Genomic DNA, 6,704 nt, shown 5'->3' on the forward strand with positions numbered 1-6,704 from the left:
AAAAATACAAAAAACTAGCCAGGCGAGGTGGCGGGCGCCTGTAGTCCCAGCTACTCTGGAGGCTGAAGCAGGAGAATGGCGTAAACCCGGGAGGCGGAGCTTGCAGTGAGCTGAGATCCGGCCACTGCACTCCAGCCTGGGCAACAGAGCGAGACTCCGTCTCAAAAAAAAAAAAAAAAAAAAAAGATCCAAACCTATAATACATTACTTATTTTACTAGTAACTAATAACATTTTGAGTTCGAGAAAGAATCAGTGTATTTTACAATTAGACAAAAATAGAGTTCATGTAGGGATTGTGCAGTAGCCATAAATTCTTTTTCCTTTTCTTTTAGGCTCAAATATCTTGGAACTGATTTACAGTGTCTAGGTCTAGATCCTTTTCATTGTTAGCATCATTTAACATAATACTAGTTATTTTAAAAGGAAAAAATAAAAGTCTTAATATACTATTAGGGAAACATAGGAGAAAATGCCAATTGGTAGATGGAGTTTTATATGAGTAAAACAGGTTGGAATACATAAAAATATACACTTTTGAGATATGGACAAAATTTTCCCTTTGCTTTTTAGGTTTTATACCTAGATATGGATGCATTTTTTTAAAAGTTTAAAGTACACATTTAATTTATCTATTAAATTATTTATTTTTTATCACAGATAATATTCTGTTGAACCTCAATTATTCACAAGTCTTTGGATAAGCAGATAAATTTTTAAATTCAGTATTGTTTTTCTTCAAAATCCCCAAAGCATGTGATTGTAAAAAAATAAAATTAAATAAATATTAAAATATAACACATTAATATTATTATCAATAGTAATTCAAGAAATATTATTCTTTAAAATCTTACCCAGAAAGTTTAAGCAGAAAATTGTATAGGCTTATAATTTTTAATATAAATTTATAATACAATATGAGTTTTACAGAGAGTGCAGAGCCTAAAAAAGTCTTTTAAGGAAAAGATGACAAGGACTGGGATAAAAACCACAGGAGAAAATGGTTAAAGTGGAAGCGGAGGGAGAAATCCTTGGAAGTAAAAAAGGCAAAGAACTAAGAAGCCAGCATGTTGAATGTTTTATCTACATGGGAAGTGAAATCACCAAGATTAACACTGGAGAAGTGGGAGGGAGAAAGAGAGAGATAGAAACAGGAGGTGCTAAATATTTCAATGAGTAAGGGTACTTTGAGGATGGTAGATGGTAATAAGAAGAGGAAATGAGTAGTTAGCCTGATCCTTTTTTTTTTTTTTTTTTTTTTGAGACAGAATTTCACTCTGTTGCCCAGGTTGGAGTGCAGTGGCACAATCTCAGCTCACTGCAACCTAAGCCTCCTGGGTTCAAGGGATTCTCCTGCCTCAGCCTCCCGAGTAGCTGGGATTACAGGCGCCCACCACCACGCCCGGCTAATTTTTGCATTTTTAGTAGAGACACGGTTTCACCATGTTGGCCAGGCTGGTCTCGAACTCCTGACCTCAGGTGATCAGCCCACCTCGGCCTCCCAAAGTGCTGGGATTACAGGCATGAGCCACCGAGCCCGGCCTTGATCTTATGTGTTTCAGATGAGCAGGGTGTGTGTGTGTGTGTGTGTGTGTGTGTGTGTGTGTGTGTGTGTTGGGTGGTGGGGGAGTGGAAGGAACCCTGTGTGGAGGGAAGTAGGGTGTCTAACCCAGTCCTCAGACCAGAGGCACAGGTGGGTACACAGTCAGGGATGTACCCTTCACAGGGGGCCCCAGAGAGAGGGCCAGAAATACAGTCCATGTTCCCCTCACCGCCGTTGTGCTTGGGGGTCAGCCAACCAGAAGAGACACCTTTTCCTAATTGACCTCAAGGTACTGTAGAGTGCAGTCAGTAGCCCTGGGTTCAAGGGCATGACAGAAAAGGCCGCAGCCATTTGAGAGGACTGCCACAGGAGCCGCACCCACAGGGAGACTTGGGGTTCTTTTAGAGCAAGAAGGTGAAGGTGAAGGGAGTATCCAAAGCAAGGGCTGGAGATGCAGGGGAGTTTGCTAATGACAGACCCTGGGGTCCAGAGAATATGAAGAAAGGTTCTGGGGTCAAAATTACTAGGAGAAAACGTAGTTGCTCACTATTACAACCTTGGGGGTAGGGAGGATCTCTTAAACAAGATTTTTTTTAAATGCAGAAGGGCATTTTTAAAAAAATCAATAGATTTAAGCATTGAAAACACTCTAGTTCAATAGAGTGCCCCATAGACAGGGCAAGCAGACTAGTGACAGCCTGGGAGAAACTTGTGCAAAGCCAAGAAGAGAGTCATAGCTGGAACATTCAAGAACTCCTGCAAATTAGCAAGAGAAGAAAAGGAAACCCAATTTTTTTTTTTTTTTTTTTTGAGACAGAGTCTCACTCTGTTGCCCAGGCTAAAGTGCAGTGGTGCAGTCTCAGCTCACTGCAACGTCTGCCTCCTGGGTTTAGCAATTCTCCTGCCTCAACCTCCCTAGTAGCTGGGATTACAAGTGCCCGCCACCACGCCCGGCTAATTTTTTGTATTTTTAGTTGAGACAGGGTTTCATCATGTTGGCCAGGCTGGTTTCGAACTCCTGACTTCAGATGATCCACCTGTCTCAGCCTCCCAAAGTGCGAGGATTACAGGTGTGAGCCACTGCTCCTGGCCAGAAAACCCAATTTTTAAATGGGCAAAGGATTTCATAGACAACTCACTGAAGGGGAAACATATCTGGCTAGTGAGGATTTGAAGGGAGGTTTCATCTCACCAGTAATGAGAACAATGCAAATCAAAACAACAGATACCACTTCACTAAAATCAGAAGTCATATGCTATCAAGTTCTGGCAAATATGGTGGAGAGCCTCAGGTCCTGCTGGTGTAAGTGCAAAGTGGTGCAGCCGTCTGGAGAGAAGGCTGATAGTACTTAGTGAAATGAAGAGCACATACTCCCCATGACATTACAATCCCCATGATTGCTATGGATACACCTTCCCTCCCCACTTCCCAAAAAAACTGTCTTTCCAAGGCTCATAAGGTTTACAGTAACAGTGTGTGTCCTAATGAGGAGCTGGAAAGAGGCTGGAGCCGTGGCTCATGCTTATAATCCTAGCACTTTGGGATGCCAAGGCAGGAGGATCACTTGAGGCCAGGAGTTTGAGACCAGCCTGAGCAACATTGAGAGACCCCACCTCTGCAAAAATTAAAAAAAAAAAAATTAACTGAGTATGGTGGTGCACACCTGTAGTCCCAGCTTCTTGGGAGGCTGGGGTGAGAGGATCACTTGAGCCCAGGAGACTGCCGTGAGCCATGATCATGCCACTGCACTCCAGTCTGGTGACAGAGGGAGACCTTGTCTATGAAATAAAATAAAATGAAATAAAATAGGCAAATCTATAGAGCCAGAAAGTAGACTCGTGTTTGCCTAGGCCTGGAAGTAATGGGTGGATCGGGGGTGGGTGATGATTAAGGAGTGTGGGGTTTGTTTTGGAGGTGATGAAAACATTCTAAAATTGATCATGGTAATGGTTACGTAACAGTGAATATACTGAAAGCCACTGAGTTGTATACTTACATGAGTGAATTGCACGGCATGTGAATGATATCTTAATAAGGCTGTTTTAAAATGAGTACGAAAGCAAACCACAGAATAGGAGAAGATATTTGCAACACCTATAATCAAAACAGAACGCATATTCAGAAAACATAAAGAACTTCAAGCCTAGGCCACATGGCAAGACCCTGTCTTTACAAAAAATACAAAAATTAGCCAGGTGTAGTGGTGTACATGTAGTACTTGGGAGGCTGAGGTGGGAGGATTGCTTGAACCCAAGAGGTCAAGGCTGCTGTGAGCCATGATTGCACCACCGCACTCCAGACTGGCTGGCAGAGTGAGACCCTATCTCAAAAAACAATAATAAAAAATAAAAATAAAGAACTTTATTTATTTATTTATTTATTTGAGATGGAGTCTCACTCTGTCACCCGGGCTGGAGTGCAGTGGTGGAGTCTTGGCTCACTGCAACCTCTGCCTCCCAGGTTCAAGCAATCCTCCTGCCTCAGCCTCCAGAGTAGCTGGGATTACAGGCGACTGCCACCATGCCTGGCTAATTTTCATATTTTTAGTAGAGACAGGGTTTCACCATATTGGTCAGGCTGATCTCGAACTCCTGACCTCAGATGATCCACCCGCCTCGGCCTCCCAAAATTCTGGGATTACAGGTGTGAGCCACTGTGCCCAGCCAAAAAATAAAGAAATTTAAATGTTAATAAGAAAACATAAAGACAACCTCATATCAAAAGAAAAAAAAAAGACTTGAATAAGTACAATCATTCCTTGATATCTGCCAGGGATTGGTTCCAGGACCCGTTGGGTATCAAAATCCACAGACGCTCAAGTCCCTTATATAAAATGATGTAGTATTTGCATATAACCTACACACATCCTCCCACATACATGAAATTATCTCTAGATTACTTATAATACCTAGTACAATGTAAATGCTATGTAAATAGTTGTTATACTGTATTGTTTTTATTTGTATTATTTTTTATTGTTGTATTGTCATTTTTATTTTTATTTTTTATTTTTTCTGAATATTTCCAATCTGCAGTTGGTTGGATCTGTGGGTTCAGAGCATCAACTGTATTGCAAAATGAGAATCTCTAAATGGTCAATAAGCAAGTGAAAAGTACTCAATATTGACAGTGGTGATGGAAATGTGTACTAAGCCACATATGTACTAAAAGCCACAATAAGAAGCCAGAGGCTGCGTGGTGGTGCTGGGGAAGCAGAGAATACGAGCGCGAGTGAGCGGCTGAGTGGGCCTGGACCCAGGGCTGGTGCAGAAGTTTGGCTGCTTGGGCACCACCAACAAGGACGTGCTCATCTCTGAGTTCCAGAGGCTGCTTGGCTTCCAGCTCAACTCTGCTGAGGGCACCTTCTTCCTGGACACGACCAGCTGGAACCTACAAGTAGCAATTGGTGCCTATTGTGACTCTGATAGCCCAAACATCAGTGTGCCCTCTATGTCCTTTGTTGAAGATGTCACCAAAGGAGAAGCAGAGTCAATACCTCCTGATACTTAGTTTGTAAAATCATGGTAGATCCAGAATTCTGGGACAGAGGCCTGGCTTCCAGGGGTTTGTCTTAAGTATGTCGGGGGAGACCAATTTGGACTTGTGAATGTGGTGATAGTGAGAGCACTAGAAGCCCCTCAAAATTGCAGATGTCAGCGTCCAGACGTGCAGCTCCAGCAGAGCAGGAATGTATCAGGGACAGTGGTGGATGTGCACTGCTACAGGACTCTGCTATGGAGCTGTTACCAGGAAGATTCTCCATGTAAAGGTGGGTGGACTTTTAGGAGTAATGCAGCCGCCGTCATCTTTTGAAACTCACCTCAATGCACCGCTGCATCCCAAGGTAGAAGGAAACTTCAATCAGCTTGCCTCTTCCCAAAAGAACCAAGAATCAGATGAAAACAACTTAAAAGACCCTGGGGGTTCCGGGTTCCACCCAATCAGTGAAAACACACTGGCTCCTGCTCCTGACCAAACAGAACAAGACCAGAATAGACTCACAGATCTCTGTAAATCTGTCCCCCAGCAGTGACGCAACAAGGCTCCACAGGCCTGAGCCCTTCAGGCAGCCTTAAACAGGGGCCAAGCCAGGCAAGGTGGTTCATGTTTCTAATCCCAGCAGTTTAAGAGGCCAAGGCGGGAGGATCTCTTGAGTCCAGGAGTTCGAAACCAGCATGGGCAACATCAGGAGACCCCATCTGTACAAAAACAAAATTAAACAAGTGTCAGCAACAAGAAAAATTAACAAAAGACAGAAGACCTAGCTCTGGGGTGGGAGGGTAGGAAAGGGGTTCCTCTGGATTGCAGACCACATGGCCCGGACCCCTAGTTCTGAGCCCCCATCACAAAAGAGAAAGAAACAGAACAGACTTTTTTATTTTTTAGACAGATTCTTAGTCCGTGGCCAGGCTGGAGTGTAGTGACGTGATCTTAGCTTCCTGCAACCTCTGCCTCCCAGGTTCAAGCAATTCTCCTGCCTCAGCCTCCCAAGTAGCTGGGACTACAGGCACATGCCACCATGTTCGGTTAATTTTATTATTTTTAGTAGAGACAGGGTTTCACCATGTTGGCCAGGATGGTCTCGATCTCTTGACCTTGTAATCCGCCTGCCTCAGCCTCCCAAAGTGCTGGGATTACAGGTGTGAGCTACATGCCCAGGCCAGAACAGACTACTTTTGAATAAACTCATTACACATGTGTGAATGCTGGGTTGCAAGAACGGTATTGAGGCTACCAAGTAGAAATCCACACAGCCACCTTGGATTTTGTTTATTAGGCATCAGGCTATCAAGTCATTAGGTAATTTGGGAAGGGGAAAAAAAAAAGTTTAAAATTGGTGGGGGGAGCCATCTTTTTAAACAAAAAGTATTTTACCTATGCATAAAAAATAAGATAAAACCACAATAAGACATCATCAGAATGGCTAAAATTAAAATTCTTGACAATATCAAGAATTAACAACTGGAATTCTCTTACACAGCTGGTAGAAGGATACAATCATTTTAGAAAACTATTTTTGGTATCTATGAAAACTGAACATAGGCAAACCTTATAACCTGGCTATTCCACTCCCAGGTACACAACCAGCAGAAGCATTTACATATGTACACCAAGAGATACAGACAAAGCCAGGTGTGGTGGCTCACACCTGTAATCCTAG

The 6,704-nt window shown here is 43.1% G+C and overlaps 1 pseudogene; it reads left to right on the forward strand.

The window, feature by feature from the left end:
* Positions 1 to 2,817: 2,817 nt before the first annotated feature.
* LOC102128085 (protein ILRUN pseudogene) lies at positions 2,818 to 5,619 on the forward strand (annotated as a pseudogene).
* The last annotated feature ends 1,085 nt before the right edge of the window (positions 5,620 to 6,704 follow it).

The sequence above is a fragment of the Macaca fascicularis genome, chromosome 7 (assembly GCF_037993035.2).
Source record: "Macaca fascicularis isolate 582-1 chromosome 7, T2T-MFA8v1.1".
Lineage (NCBI taxonomy): Eukaryota > Metazoa > Chordata > Mammalia > Primates > Cercopithecidae > Macaca > Macaca fascicularis.